The 16,680-nt window shown below is 44.1% G+C and overlaps 3 pseudogenes; 1 reads left to right on the top strand and 2 right to left on the bottom strand.

Annotated features, from left to right (window-relative positions):
• Nucleotides 1-3,218: 3,218 nt before the first annotated feature.
• Rps12-ps10 lies at nucleotides 3,219-3,724 on the bottom strand (annotated as a pseudogene).
• On the top strand, nucleotides 8,264-9,417 carry Gm14058 (predicted gene 14058; annotated as a pseudogene).
• A 4,025-nt stretch (nucleotides 9,418-13,442) lies between these two features.
• Nucleotides 13,443-15,717, bottom strand: Gm14050 (annotated as a pseudogene).
• Nucleotides 15,718-16,680: the final 963 nt, after the last annotated feature.

Genomic DNA, 16,680 nt, shown 5'->3' with positions numbered 1-16,680 from the left:
CCAATGCTATGTTTGAGAGCAATATGTTAAATAATGATAATTGCTTTTGATTTATTGGCTAAGATCAAGTGTAGGGTCTATTCTCATCAGTTTAATGATGACACTAACAAATCATAACCTGCCAAATAAAGCAAGAGGGAACAAGTCCAAACAGATAAAGACTAACCAGAAGCTGGGTGTGGTGGCACACGCCTTTAATCCCAGCACTTGGGAGGCAGAGGCAGGTGGATTTCTGAGTTCGAGGCCAGCCTGGTCTACAAAGTGAATTCCAGGATAGCCAGGACTACACAGAGAAACCCTGTCTGTCTCGAAAAACCGGAAAAAAAAAAAAGAAAAAAAAAAAGAAAACCTAACCAGACATAAAGTTTAATAAATAATTAGTAATTTAATCTATAAGCACGTTCCTACAAATTATGTATTATTTTCATAAAAAGACTAACTTTGTGTATTAGTGGTTTTTTGTATTGCTCTGTTAAAACACCATGACCAAGGCAACTTATAATGTGGGCATACAGTTCCAGAGGATTAACATCCATGATGGCAGAGCTAAGGCATGGCTGCATGAAGTCGAAGACTCACTAACAGAGCCAAGCAGCAGACAGTGCAATGGGAATGGCCCCAGGCTTTAAATATTAATGCCTACCCCTGTAGTGATGTACTTCTTTCAACAAGGCCACACCTCTAGACATCCAGCTGGAGACCCAGGATTATGAGGGGCATTTCATTCAAGACACCACACTTGTAATGAGGAAATCTGATATATGGTACCTTAATAAAGAGGCCAAAGCTGATATCTGTGATCAAATTGAAACTGTGCACCAGATTAGGATGTTCTGAGATGAAAAGAGAATCGCCACAGATGCTCCGGCCCCCAGCACACAAACGAAGGCAAGCATGAACAAACACCTGACATGCCCAAGTTGAGGAACATCTCACAGTTTTGTTCTATAATCTTTAGATCTGTCAATATCACATAAGTTAAGGAAATGCTGGGGCTCTGTTTCAAAATGGAGGAAGCTAAAGAAACATTACAAGTAGACCCAGTGCTGCCTGCAAATGGACAGCTTTCATGGTTGGAACAGATACCTTCAAGGCAGCCAACCGGTAAAACCAGAAGTGGACCTGAGGCTTGACAGATAGTTACTATACAGAAGTGATTGTTAACTTCCTGATTTTGGTGGGACGTCACATTGATAAGTTATGCTCAGTGAATCTGAAGATAAAGTGCTTTACACCGCACTTGCAACTTTCCTATAAACAAAGCTCGAAATAAATACGAAGGCAAATAAGCAAAGCCCAGCTCTTTACAGTATACAATAAAAATATCAGAACTTTGTAACTTTAATTTTTTTCAACCTTTATTTTTAATGATGATTCTTAAATGTTTTAACCTCCCTTGTAACCCACTGCCCACCAGGGGGAGGAGAAATGGACCTGTTTAGAAATGGTTCTTTGGAGCAACTCCTGTCTGTGTTGTCTGGAAACCGTCAGTTCAGTTGACAGGTTAGCAGCGGCAGCTTGATCCACTCAAAAACATTTCACGGATACACCAGCAGTCCAGTTTGGTAGAGCTGAGAGAGCAAACACCAATCAGCAGCAGTGGCACTACCTAGCAGGGACAGTCAGGCCTCCCTCAGCCTAGCGTGAGTCAGCAGGAGGGACCATAAAAGAACACCTCTCAGGGAAGCAAAGATAGCAAAGATGTGTCTTTTACATTCCTTTCATCTGAAGCCTCCTCTTCATCCTCCTTCTGAGACGTGGCCTTTTGTATCTCAGGATGCCCTTGAACTATCATAGGTTGTCCAGAATGGCATTGAATTCCTTGTTCTCCTGACTTCACCTCTGAGCGCTAAGCCACCAAGCTCCTTTTACTTCTTTAATATAACCTTACATAGCTTTAACAATCTCTAAAATCTCTAAAATTGGTCTCTAACCGTATCCCAGCCTGTCCCTCCGAGCTAATTTACTAATCTCTTTTTTTTTTCCTTTTCAGAGTTAACCTGATTCTTATCACTCATCCTCCTACCTTCCTTCCCACTCCTAATCTTATCTACTACCTAAGTATATTCTAAATTGCCCTCGGCTCTTTATCTTCCAACTGTCGTTACTACAATAAACAGGACACTGCTCTTTATTGGTTAATACAATGTTTGCATGGTGGTAATATCCAGCAACTATGAGGAATCTTAGAGTTAATATTCTACTGGGGGAATATTACCTCAGAGTTTGAACTTCTAATGTTTCTTTTTGGCATTATTATTAAGATTTGGGTGGTTATAGCCATGCATGGAATACTTATGGTCCACATACCTGTTTTGTGGCACTTCTGTGCTCTGTGTTCATACTGTATGGCTGGCTCTACAGTATAACTCAAAACCAGGTACTCTTTTTGCTCAGCATTGCATTGGCTTTCTGGGGCCTTCTGAGCTTCCAGGAGACCCAAGTTCATAACTGCCTATAAGTCTAGCTCTAGAAGATCCAACACCCTTTTCTGGTCTCTGTGGGCATCTGCACACATGGCAGGCATACAGACAGACATGTACATCCATGCCAACACACACACACACACACACACACACACACACACACACACACACACACACACAATTTATGAAGCTAAAAACCAGAAATGGCATATGTTCTCCTTACATTATCCTGGACATCTATACCTCGCTACAGCCATGCTTGTACAACCACATTCACTGATGGTTTGTTCACAGTAGCTGAGAAATGGAATTGGCCTATGTGTCAGCCAACTGATGATGATGGATACATAATGAAAAGATGGATACAAGAGTTCTTAAAATTTCATTTTATACCGAGGGGTGTTTTGCCTGTGTGTTTGTCTGTGTACCATATGCTTGCCTAGTGCCTACCGAGGCCAGAAGATTCCCTGAAACTGGAATTACAAACTGTTTTGAGCCACTATATAGGTACTCTTAAATACTGAGTCATTATTCCAGCCCCCCCCTACTCCAAGCAATTTAAATCATCTGTAAAGAAAAAAGGAAATTATTAAATTTATAGGAAAATGGGTGGAACTGGAAATTATTATACTAAGTGAAATAACCCAGGCCCAGAAAGACAAATATCACCTGTCACAAACACCACACAAACTTTTAGCCATCAACCTGATACACAAAGTCACCTTGGGAAGACAGAACCTCAACTGAATAATCGCCCTGATCAGATTGGCCTGTAGCCATGTCTGTGAGGCATTTTTTTTTTAATCAGCCAAAATTTATTTATTTCTTGCACTTGAAGTATTCCTCGATGACATCCTTGGCCTGAGATTCTTTGCCATAGTCCTTAACCACTACGCAACTGCAACCAACCACCTTCCGTGGTTTCCCCTCTCGATCGATTTTACAGAGGCCTACCCATTCCCCTAGTTTCTTGTTGTCATCAACCTTGATCAGGTTGATTTGGTGCTCAGCACAAAGTGCCTCCACCAGCTTGACATACATGGGCTCATCACAGTTGGATGCGAGCACACACAGATGGGCTTGGCGCTTGTCTAAGGCTTTGGCAGCTTTGCGTATGCCACGTGCTAGGCCATCGTGGATGAGTGCGGTCTTCAGCACCTCTTGTAGAGCAGTGTTGACGTCCATTACACCTCCAGCAGCTATGCCTTCCTCGGCCATGGCGGTGAATCACGGGTGACGCCGAATCTTAAACGCACCCGAGCTTCCGCCTCCGCGCAAGTCGGCGGCGGCAGGGGAAAAGCGGCATTTTCTTAATGGCTAGTTTATGTAGGAGACCCCAGTCCACTGTGGGAAGTGCCATCCTAAAGTGGGGAAGGGATGAGGCCTTAAGAGGGGATGCAGATAGTGAACACGTGCCATAAGGCGTAGAGGTGAAGAAATACTGAGGCCGGAAAAGGTTGGCGCTGTAATGGGGCCATGATCATGGGGAAAAGGTGGGAGGAACATAGGGCTGGTGGTGGGAAGAGTTAAGCAGAGATGGGGAGGGGAGGTGGGGAGAGAAGGAAATAGGAGGAAGGGTAACAAACATAAGCATATATGAAAGTCTTATGGAAATCCACTGCTTTGTAAGCTAACTAAAACACATGTTTTAAAAAGGATTTGAAGCCGGGCGTGGTGGCGCACGCCTTTAATCCCAGACTCGGGAGGCAGAGGCAGGCAGATTTCTGAGTTGGGGGCCAGCCTGGTCTACAGAGTGAGTGCCAGGACAGCCAGGGCTACACAGAGAAACCCTGTCTCAAAAAAAAAAAAAAAAAAAAAAAAGGATTTGAAGCCCTAGCCGTGGTGCATGCCTTTAATCTCAACACTTGTGAGGCAGAGGCAAGCAGATAGCCACGTGTTTAAGGCTAGTCTGGTTGGTCTACAGAGCAAGTTCCAGACAGGCATGGCTACACAAAGAAACCCTGCCTCAGGAAAAAAAAAAAAAAAGGAAGAAAGGAAGGGAGGGAGGGAGGGAGGGAGGGAGGGAGGGAGGGAGGGAGGGAAGGAGGGAGGGAGGGAGGGAGGGAAAGGAGCTTGAATCGAGGTACCTTACATAGGCAGATAATGCCATTCCCCTAAGTCACAGTTATTACAAAAACATCTCAGTGACTGTGGTTGTCAGGGAGGCCTCAGATGTTTCCCAATTCTTGGAATTGTTCTTGCTTGCCCACCAGAACTAGATGGTATGGCATGAATGTTGTGGGGGTAAGATTTATTTGTTTTATGTATATAAATACACTATAGCTGTCTTCAGACACACCAGAAGAGGGCATTGGGTCCCATTACAGATGGTTGTGAGCCACCATGTGGTTGGGGGAATTGAACTCAGTACATCTGGAAGAGCAGTCGGTGCTCTTATCCTCTGAGCCATCTCTCCAGCCTACAACCAATCATTTTTCTATTGGATCTGAGGCTTGTTCCACAAAAGGAAATTCAGGCCTGTTACTATAAATCTGGTCAGAAGGGCAGGGATGGAAGTTTAAAGTCCTAGCAGAGAACCTACTCGCATTGTTTTGCTAAATAGACATAGTGTCCAGTCTCTTCTCAGGAAAGGAAGGGAAGAAAGAGGAGAGTCGTAGGTGGCCTTTAGAAGGTGAAACTAAACCTCCCTTTCTATTTATCCTTCTCACCGTAGCATGAGCTGGCAAAATAGGGATGTATGTTTCATTCAATTTAGTCAAGTGTTAGTTTCACTTAATTATTTTCATTCTCTCCAGCTTTGGCAATTAAAGCAACTGACAAACCACAACAGGAAGTTCACAATATATCTCTTGTACTGGAGGAAAAAAGGCATTGTACAGAGGAGGGCAGGCTGAAGAATGCACCCCACCCCAAGATATCCAAGCATTAATCTCTGGAATTTGTGAATCTTTCCTTATTTGAAGAAAAGGCCTTTTCAGGTTTGATTAAGGTGGGGGGTTTATCCTGGATTATCTGGGTAGACCCTAAAGTGTCCTTAGAACAGAAAAGTAGCAGAGACTTTACCACAGAGAAAAACACCAATCTGAGGACTAGAACAAGATGCTATGCTGCTGGCTTTCAAATGAAGGAGAATTCCCTCAAAGAGTATAGCTCTGTATACGATGTGTTGCAGGGCAGGTCCCCCTGGAGACTCCGAGGAAGCTCAGTCTTCTACTCTGATTTTGGTCCATGAAACAAATTTCAGACTTCCGACTTCTAAAACAGCAAAATGATCTACTTGTATACTTTTAAACCATAAAATTTTTGTAGCAAATGAGCAAATGGAAGGCATCTATGCCTTGTTCTTAAGGCATCAACCTGCTATCTAATTGTTTCTCCTAGTACCCTACATAATATCCACATGATGACAAACGAATATCATAACTCTGCCTAACTTCCTATGAGTATCTTATATACAATACAAAACACGCTAATGCCTTCCTCAAAGCCTCAGCAACTTTGGCATTGCTCAAAAGTTCAAATCCGAGCCAGGCGTGGTGGCACATGCCTTTAATCCCAGCACTCGGGAGGCAGAGGCAGGTGGATTTCTGAGTTCGAGGCCAGCCTGGTCTACAGAGTGAGTTCCAGGACAGCCAGGGCTACACAGAGAAACCCTGTCTTGAAAAACAAAACCAAAAAAAGTTCAAATCCAAAGTCTTTCTAATGAGACTCAAGATGATCTCTTACCCATGAGCCTCTGGGGATGGGGGTGGGCTTTACATCCGCCCTGAAAGAAAATAAAACTTGAGACCTGTGATTCATGTAATTTATGTCAAATAGCCCAAAGAGTTGTTTTGAGCTTTGAAACCTGGGGTTGAGAACATAGCAGAACAGGCCAGGACATGCCCGGGCAGGCCCGTCCTTAAGACATTCCTGAAGCTGCTTGGCCATAAGATAAAGAGAATGACAGTGCCTCCCTATCTCCTGCCCTTCAGACCTAAGTTAAATGTTATCTGTATGTACAGTCTGCTGATTGGTCTCCAAGCCTTTCATGAAGGTGCTGACTTCTATGTGGGGAGTGAAAGAACCTAGTGGGGAAACTAGGTTTCACGAACAAGTTTAAATGGACCAATCATGTGAAACCTCGCCAATTCCTCCCCCAGCCCCAGCCCCAGCCCCAGCCCCTTTTCTATAAAAACCCCTAGCTTCCAAGCCTTGTGGTCGAATCCACTGTCTCCTGCGTGAGATAAGTTTCGATCCAGAGCTCTGCCATTAAACTACCTCTTGTATTTACATCAAGAGGGTCTGTTCGTGATTCTTGGGTGCATGCTGAATCAGGAGTTGAGTGGGGGTTTCCCCACTAGGTTCTTTCACTCCCCACATAGAAGTCAGCACCTTCATGAAAGGCTTTGGAGACCAATAGAGAAAGCCACAGTTGGTCAAAATGCTGAGAACTAATCGCATGACACCCAACCCCCATGGATACAGCTATAACACAGCCCCCCCACATCGTACACTCAAAGAACAGTGGAAGGGGGGTCTGGAAAAGCCAGAGGATGGAGGCAGTCTGCAATAAAGATTATGTTGCCTAGAAATGACAGGGAAGCCACATCCATATTACCTCAAAAACTGAACATCACCACCACATATTCAGGTGTTAAAGCATCTTGAAAGTATACAGGGGGCTGGTGAGATGGCTCAGCAGGTAAGAGTATTGACTGTTCTTCCAGAGGTCATGAGTTCAAATCCCAGCAACCACATGGTGGCTCACAACCACCCATAGTGAGATCTGATGCCCTCTTCTGGTGTGTCTAAAGACAGCTGCCACCGTGTACTTATTTATAATAATAAATAAATCTTTTTTAAAAAAAGAAAGAGAAGAAAGTATACAGGTTGGTTAACTCAGTCGTTTGTTTGTTTTCTATAATCCAGTGTCCCCCAGCAGCTGTTGTTCCTGCCTCATTGGCACTGAAAAAATCCAAAGTTAATAAAGCATTATCCAGTCTATTTCTGGGAGTTCCTAGATGTATAAGACCTGTTATCTGTCCAAAAGGCTGGGAGCAAATGTGGTAACAACCTTGTGGCCTTGGTGCTGTGTGCCCCAGACCACAAGGGCCCCTCCCTGGGATCTTGCTGTAAGCTTGTCAATCTGTAAAAACTGCTTGGGGTCAGATTCCCAAAGTCTGACCAAACACTAGCTCCTAAGTCGTGTTCAAATGAACTACCTTCTTGCTTCCCTTGGCTCTTTACTAGTGTGGTGGTAGTGGTTGCAGAGGCATGCACATAACTTGACTATCATCCCCTCTACCTAGTCTCCATCCCTAGTGATGGGATCACAAACATGTCCAATATATTTAGCTATCTTTATTTTTAATTTTAATATTTAAGACTATCAGTCTTCTATTTACCAGAAGCCACACAAGCTTTGATAAGAAATATTAAATTAGCTGGGCAGTGGTGGTGCAAGCTTTTTTTTTTTTTTTTTTTAAAGATTTATTTATTGATTATATGTAAGTACACTGTAGCTGTCTTCAGACACTCTAGAAGAGGGAGTCAGATCTTGTTGGGGATGGTTGTGAGCCACCATGTGGTTGCTGGGATTTGAACTCTGGACCTTCGGAAGAGCAGTCGGGTGCTCTTACCCACTGAGCCATCTCGCCAGCCCCGGTGCAAGCTTTTAATCCCAGCACTTGGGAGGCAGATTTCTGAGTTCAAGTCCATTATAATAATGTATTTATTGAATTTCCAAATGTGTATGCCGTTACTTTGTTTCTTTGGTTGTGTTTGGGTGTGAATGCTGGGAATTGAACTCAGGTTCTCTTCAAGAACAACAAATGCTCTTAGCTGCTGAGCCGTCTCTCCAACCCCCATATTGACCTTTTATAAGTAGTTTATTGGGATTCATCTATTCTCAAGATGGAGACTGCTGGAGACAAGAAGTGGAGCACAGAAGAGCCGAAGGAAAAAGTGGAATTGCAGATGTCTAGTCAACCAAGCACGGCTCCTGCAAAGGCTAAAGCAACGGGAAAAAAACAAAAGAAGTCGGAGACAAATAATGGTTGTAAACCAAAGGAGGGAAAACCACAAGACATTGAGACGCCAGGACAGACTCGTAGGAAGCTGGAGTTGAGGAACGTCCCTGACTCGGCCAAAGACGCCAGGTTGAAGACAGCTCACAAAAAAATGAAGACTGAACCGGGGGAGGAGTCTGAGGTGACAGTTCCTCTGGAAATGGTTCCTGTGCCAGAGGAGCAGATACCTGCCCTCATTGACCCTCCTATGCTCTATGAGGAAGTCAGCACCACCGTAGTGACTACACCTGCCACTGAGGCCGTGTTAGCATCTTGGGCCAGAATTGCATCCAATGCTAAGAAGTACGAGGCAGTGCCAGCCGATGCTTCGTCCTCATCAGAAGTCAAAGGGGAAATGTGGTGTGTGGTTCATGGGACCAGCCTTCCTGGGAACTCGCGTGGTTGGGTTCGGCTGCAGTTCCACGCTGGACAAGCCTGGGTACCCGATAAGAAAGGAAAAGCCATTGCCCTCTTCCTGCTTCCAGCCTGCACATTTCCACCCCCACACCTGGAGGACAACATGCTGTGCCCCAAGTGTGTTCATAAGAACAAGATCTTGACTAAGAGCCTCGAAGGATAAAGGACAGATCTCTAAAGTTTGAGCTAGCTGCTGGCGTCACTCACTCTTGTGGTGTGATCAGCAGAGCTGCAGCTGACGCTGAGACTGATGGAAATCTACATCTCTGCCTTTGAAGGTGCCTTTCTCATCCAGAACTTAAGGGATAGTGTAAGTTAGTTGATGCTTAAGTACAAGCAGTTTGAAAAAAGCCAGCGAGGCCACCTCTGCTCGCTGTGATGACTGATCACTGAGAGTGAACTCTTATTCTTTTGTGAAGATAAAAAAGCATCCTATGTGTTGTGCTGCAAGTAGGTCCTGGGGCAGGAGGATGACGTCTCCAGATAACAATAGTTGCTAGTCCTGTCACCAGCACAACGGGCGTCATAGCCAGTTCAGCAGTCAACTGTAAAGACTTAGCTTATACCTGTAGCCTCTGCATGCATGTCCTCTTCCCTGGGTTGTAGTGTGTTGTTAGTGTTTAATACTTGGGTTTGTTTTCTGCTGTTGTAAAATATTACACTAAATCTGGAAAAAAAAATAAGTAGTTTATTTGAAAAGATATTACTGCCACCGACAGATGGCAGCGTGTTGGGGGCTCTGCGGAGAATTCAGTCCACTTAGTACATGTTTTAGAGGAAGAGGGCAGGGGAATAGGTTGAAAAGTTTCCCCCTTTGGCCAGTATTTGGCTGTGGCTGGGGATAACTATTAGCAGTCAGTTACAGAATGTCAAGTGATGGCTAAAGATCTTCCTTGAGCAGCCGTTACTGAAGGTTATCAGGGTAGGGTGGGCAAGAACCCACAGAAACAAGTCACTTAAGTTCTAGAAACAGTAGGCACGGAATTGTCACAGTTCAACCAACATAGAGGAGCTGAACAAAATGGTGTGACACTGACCACACAGGGCAAACGTGGCTGATGAGAGAAACAGCTCTTGCCTCGGGAGAATGAACATGGTGGTTTATTCTAGAGCTAACTATGAGTAGCCTGGGCTCAGGAGCACAGAACAAAGAAGCCTCAGTTTCATGAACTTTTCTATAGTAATAGAAGAAAGTCACAAAACAACATGCCTTCCCTGTGCACTGGCAAGTTTTGAGCATACAGGTTGCAGAGAAGCACAGAACATGTAGGCCTCAAATGCTGATAGCATTCTTAGACCTTTGGTTGGTGGACACTGGGGTCTGCTCATGCATTCCAAAGGATTCACATAATGACCACACACACACACACACACACACACACACACACACACACACATCTACACGCCATGAACAGAGAAGGGCAATACACAGCTATCATGGAAGCTAAGGATACCCCCAAGAAAATATGGCTCTAGACTTGCAACATTCCAACCTCTCCATCACTAAAGTTCTGTGACTGAGCCAGCTCAGTCAGTCAACAGGTTCTCCAGCACAGAAGTGAGGACTAAAAAGAAAAAAGACAATCAGACATTGTAGCATGACCCCAGCCAATTCTGAGGCTGGGGCGGGTTTATTTTTTCCCAATCTGGTTTTATACCATTTTAATTACATGCAAGTAATAAGGTCAAGAGTACAATAAACACAAATAGTCAAGGAACAAGCAAGGCTATAAACAAAGTCCTGTGATCACCGTTTCTAAGGGCTTATCAGGATGACCAAGATATCTCAGCCTACTTCCCAGTTCTTGTCCAAAGTCACATTCTTGCCTGAAGCCTACTGCTTTGTTTTAGCCTAAAATTAGATTCCTGCCTGAGTTTACTTCCTTGTGGTGGCACAATGTCAAATTCCTGCCTGAAAACCACTTCCTTGTCCTGGACCAATTTCAGACTCCTGCCAAGCGACCCCAAAAGCTCTCCACAGTTCTGATCAATCAGCCTTAGTAGACATATCCACCACCCCCAGGAGTTCTTGTTCACAATTCTCATCCCAAGAATTGTCTCTGTATTGTCTCTGTCTGTGTGTGTGTTTGTGTGTGTCTCTGCCTCTGTCTCTCTCTGCCTCTCTGTCTCTTTGTCTGTCTCTCTGTGTCTGTGTTGCTGTGTCTCTGTCTGTCTATCTGTTTCTCTCTGTGTCTCTGTCCCCCTCTTTCTTCCCTTCCTCAAGCTCTCATCTATGAATCTATAATAAATTTATCTCTAAAGCTCACCATCTGTAGCCTGTGAATTTCATTCTTTAATGAGACAAGAACCTGAAGTGGCTTTGGCAGCTAAGAGCCAAAAATGGCTTCATTATTCTCAAAGACACCTCAAGATTCCCATCATCAGCAATGGCACCCTCTTCCCTTTGATTCCACTCTGGCCTGTTGGACCGTGCTGCCCACACTGGGGACAGGTATCCCGAGTTAATTCTCTATGTACCTCCCTTTACTAAGTGATCTTTACTGAACTCCTAGACAGTTCTTGAGCCACTGGAGCCAACCATTAAGATTGCCCATCTCTAGACACCTGGGTTTACTTAAAGTTTAAGTTTACTTAAACTCCATTCTGTTATCCCTCTTGTGAACTGAGGGACAGTAAGACATCTTGAGGGCCTGATCCTCCTGTTTCCTCCTACAGTTGTGTGCAAGGCTGGAAATTGAACCAGGACCTCTTGCATGCTGCATGAGCACTCTACCCTCCTAGCCACAGCCCCTCACCATCCCTGTACCTTTTGTCTCCCCACCCACTGCCCTAACGTTTGAGAAAGATTCTTAGGCAATTGATTTTCAGCTTTTCTTTATGTAAGTATTTCTTCTAGGCTCTGCCCCACAGTTACCTGGTAACTGCCAGGTATGCCTGGCTCAGTATAAAAGGAACTGTTTGCCCCCTCTTCACTCTCTTACTCTCCTGCTCTTACTCTCTTCCCTCTCAGTCCCTTCTCTCCCCATTTCCCTCCCCCACACACACATGCTCATGGCCAGTTTCTCTCTTTTCTCCCTCCTCCTCCTCCTCCTCTTCCTCCTCTCTCTCCCCCTCTCTCCCTCTCTCCCGCCATCCCTCCCCCTCCCTGTCTTTTTGTTTTGTATTTTTTGTTTGTTTGTTTGTTTTTTGTTTTTCGAGACAGGGTTTCTCTGTGTAGCCCTGGCTGTCCTGGAACTCACTTTGTAGACCAGGCTGGCCTCGAGCTCAGAAATTCGCCTGCCTCTGCTCCAGTGTGCTGGGATTAAAGGCGTGCACCACCACACCCAGCTTCCCACCCCCCCCTGTCTTTTTCTGTCTCTACTACCCCCTCAACTCCCCTCTCCATGCCCTAAATAAACTCCATTCTATACTGCACTCCTGGCTGGTACCTCAGAGGAAAGTGAAGCCTCAGCATGGGTCCTCCAAGGCACACTCCCCACTCCCCCATCATACCGCGCCTCTACCAAATATATTCCTGGTTTCTCTTTCTTTGTATGAAATGCAACAACTTATGTCTATGTTATAAGTTTAGGATCATATTTCATAGTCTGGCTTTAGCTACAGGCTATAATTTTGTTTATTGATATTTCATTAAGACATGTAATTTTTTTTACATTTTTTAAATACACGGGCTCTTTAGAATATATTTCTTTTTTAATTAATTTTATGTGTACTATTGTTTTGGTCTGTGTACCACATCTGTGCCCAGTGCCCAAGGATACCAGAAGAAGCTGTCAGGTCCCCTGGAACAAAAGTTGCAGACAATTATGAGCTGTCTTGTGCATGCTGGTAGTCAAACCCAGGTCCTCTGGAAGAGCAGCCAGTGTTATTAACCACTGAACCATCTCTCCAGCCCCTAGAAGAACATTTCTTCATATTCAAATATGCAAGTATCTTAGTTGGGGTTCCTATTGACTAAAAGCAGCTGGGGGAGGAAAGGGTTCATTTGGTTTATATATCCTGAGTTGTCACAGTCCATTGAGGGCAGCCATTGTGGGGGGAGGGGACATGTGGAGACAGGAGCTAATGCAGAGACCATGGAGGGGTGCTATTGGCTGCCAGCTCTTGGCTTGTTCAGCCTGTTTTATACACTTCAGGACCACCAGCTGAGGGATGTCACAATCAACAATGGGCTGCCCCCACCCCATCCCCGCCCCAATCAATCACTAAGTAAGAAAATGCTCTACCGGCTTGCTCACAGCCCCATCTTCTTTCTGGTAGCATTTTCTCAGTTGAGGCTACTTTCTCTCAGATGACTCTGGCATAAAACTAGCCTGCACAGTGGGTTTTCTAGTTACTAGTTGTTGTTGTTTTGTTTGATTTCTGGCTTAACTGCCCTGAAGTCAGAACATAATTTGAACAACTTAAATTCTTTGAAATGTGCTGGTTTATGATGCAATGTACCCATTATAACCCATCATATTTCCCCAAAGATGGTCATGCTATCTCCTCAGCTACATGCTCCTCTGCAATGTAATCCTGCACTTTATGGGACAAGAGAAGAAAAGCCCTTTACATGACCCTAATCTTAGCTCTTGCTGACCAAACTTACATGAGAAACACTTAAGAATCAGTCTGTGAGCTGTGTCTAGGTGACCCAAAGAACCTGAAGAGACAGTAAGAGATTGCTATTTTAACTTCCATGTCTTTTTTTTTTTTTTTTTTTTTTTTTTGGTTAGTTGGTTTTGGATTTAGTTTGTTTTGTTTTTTTTAAATATAAAAGATTTATTTTTATTTATGTGAGTTTGGGTGACTACATGAGGGTATTGGGGCAGAAGAAGATATTGGATCCTCTGAAGCTGAAGCTAGAATTAAAGGTAAATATGATCTGCCCAATATGGGTGCTGACAAACTGACCGTGCAAGAGCAATGGGTGCTCTTTGCCCCTGAGCCATCTCTCCAGCACTTGGATTTGGATGCTTGATCTTCCTGTTTCTGCCTCCAGACCCAGGTTTTGGTTTTAAAACAGGGTTTCTCTGTGTACTCCTGGCTATGGTCCTGGAACTCACCCTGTAGACCAAAATGGCCTTGAATTTAAGGAATCCACCTCCCAAATGCTGGGATTAAAGGCGTGTGCTGCCACCCCAGACAAGTTCCTTATCTTAACAGTGAGTTATTTTGGTTGGTTGTTTATTGGTTTGAAAGGTCTCTTGTATCCAAGGCCAACCTTGATGGCCTTGAAGTAGGGTATTACATAGCTCAGGATGGCCTCAAGCTTGCTATGTAGTCTACAAGAGGATGTCATACAACCTGGAGCTATAGTTATAGGCAATTGTGAACTACTTTGTGTGGATGTTGGGAACTGAATGTGAGTCCTCTGAAAGAGCAGTGCTGTGTGTCCTTAATCACTGAGCCATCTTTCCAGCCCAACTAAGAATATTTACATAAATCAATCACATATGCATAATTATTGATGCATTACAAATGACTCTGGTCTAGAGATTAATTTCAGTCGGTAGAGGGCAAGTTTAGCAGGCAGGAAGTCCCAGACCTCATAAACTGGGCATGATGGCACATACCTGAATCCCAGCATGCACATAAAGTGGTTCACAATTGCCTGTAACTATAGTTCCAGGTCGTATGACATCCTCTTCTAAACAAGTACACATACACATAATTTAAAATTTAAAAAGATTTCTTTTAATAAGTGTTCCATGTATATTTAAAAGTAATTATTGACTATAATTATTAATATTCTGTTGTTTCAAGTAAGTAAAGGCCCTTAGCTTGTGTATTTAAGTCTATATACTTAATTTTTTGGTTTGCTTTTATAAGTTACTGAGTGAGATATATGACAAATCTTCACTATGATTCTATATTCGACTATTTTCCTTTTAGTCACCCCACCCCCAACTGGTCACGCTTCAAGTTCCTAGTTCTAGAACTTCTTGCTTTGTGTTTTCTCTTCTTTTACTGTCAATATTTATTTGTTTAGATATTTAAACTAACATAATGAGTTTCATTATGAAACTTTTATATATATATATGAAAAAGATATATATATATGAAAAAGAATATATATATACATATATATATAGTCTTTTTTTTTTTTTTCGAGACAGGGTTTCTCTGTGTAGTCCTGGCTGTCCTGGAACTCACTCTGTAGACCAGGCTGGCCTTGAACTCAGAAATCTGCCTGCCTCTGCCTCCCGAGTGCTGGGATTAAAGGCATGCCACCATCACCCAGCCACACATTTCTTAATGTAGTAAAAACAAATTGTTAAGTGGGAGTGGTGAAGGGAAATTTTTTTTAATTAAAAAAAAAAAAGTTAACACAACAGAAAAACAAAGAGCAAGCCCCTCGGTCCCTCTATGGTATATTGACTTCGAGTCCTCCAGCTAAACTCCAAGAGTGGTACAGCTGGGCCAGGGTTCTTTTTCCCACTTTTTCAAGAATCTCCATGCTGACTGCCATAGTGACTACACTAGTTAATTCTAGTACCAGGACTGACATGGAGTTGAAGCAGCAGGGATGACTGGGTGACCCCAGGAAGGCTCCCAAGGAAAAGTGGACAAGGGTGATCAGCAAACATAAGAGCCCCATGGCCTCAGGCAGGGCAAAGCCCAAAATGGAATAGAAGAGCTATTGTTTGAGAGATGGGGTCCCCCAGTTGTTTGGCAGTATAAAGCTGCCCAATACTGTTCAATGCAGGTCTGTCCCTGGTCCAGCCACCACCAATAAACTTGGCTGCTGTGTCAATGTCCTGGGAGAAAACTGTGGTCTGGAACACCTGTCTGGCCACCTGGAAGGGATCTGCTCTAGGAAGGTGTTTAGATGGATGCTCTTCTCAGGGGGGAGGCAGACCCCTGCTGCAGGAGCCAATCAGAACTGGAGAAGCAAGCAGGGCTTTGGCACTCTGCATCTTTCCTGTCTCTCAACTTTAGCCTTTGGTCTCTGGGAATTAAACATCTGGGCTGAGCATTCATCCCTTTAGAATCGAAGGATATAACTTATCTTTTTACTTTATACAAGACCACAGCCAAGCAACTGTAATTTTTAAAACCTTTTTATTTTACGTGCATTGGTGCTTTGCCTGAATATATGTCTGTGAAGGTGTCAGATCATGTAGTTACAGATAGTTGTAAGCAGACATGTGGGTGCTGGGAAATGAACCAGGGTCCTCTGGAAGAACAGTCAGTGCTCTTACCTGCTGAGCTATCTCTCTAGCATCCACATGTCAGTGACTGTAATTTTAAAGTGTTGGAATTGTTGAAAACTACGGGGACTTTAAAGCTGGACTGGGTGCACTTGATGTTATAACATGGTCATGAGACTATGTGGACAAGGAGAGGAAGGTTATGACTTAAAGGTAATGTTTGGGTGTTTAGTTGACAGAGGGTGGAACTGTGAGAGTTAACTGTGAACTTGTCAAGATCTGGAACCACCTGGGAGACGGCCCTCTGAGCGTGCATGTAGGGGACCATGTAGGGGACCATGTAGGGGGTCATGTAGGGATCGTGTTGATTAGTTAACTGAAGGGGACCACTGTGAGTGAGGCCACTCCCTGGCTGGGATTATGGATTTTATAAATGGAAATGGGGGACCTGAGCAGCAGCCTGCGTGTCTCTCCAGCCCTGCTTCTTGAGCATGGATGGGATACAGACAACTGCCTTAAGCTCATGAGCCTGGACTCCTCTGCCATGTGTCCCTGTCAGGTCCAAAGGGAACTTCATCCCCCCAATTCTGGCAGTTAGACAAAAGCCAGCATTCCTCAGGCATTTGTGAAGCAGGTTTCCCTTTGCCAAAAGGAGCCATTTCCCCATCACTGTCAGAAGGGACAAATGGCTGTCCATGGTGGTTATTAGAATATCAAAGTGCATGCTGG

The sequence above is a fragment of the Mus musculus genome, chromosome 2 (genome assembly GCF_000001635.26).
Source record: "Mus musculus strain C57BL/6J chromosome 2, GRCm38.p6 C57BL/6J".
Taxonomy (NCBI): domain Eukaryota; kingdom Metazoa; phylum Chordata; class Mammalia; order Rodentia; family Muridae; genus Mus; species Mus musculus.
Note: the sequence above shows the minus strand (reverse complement) of the source record. Positions and strands in the feature narration are given on the sequence as shown.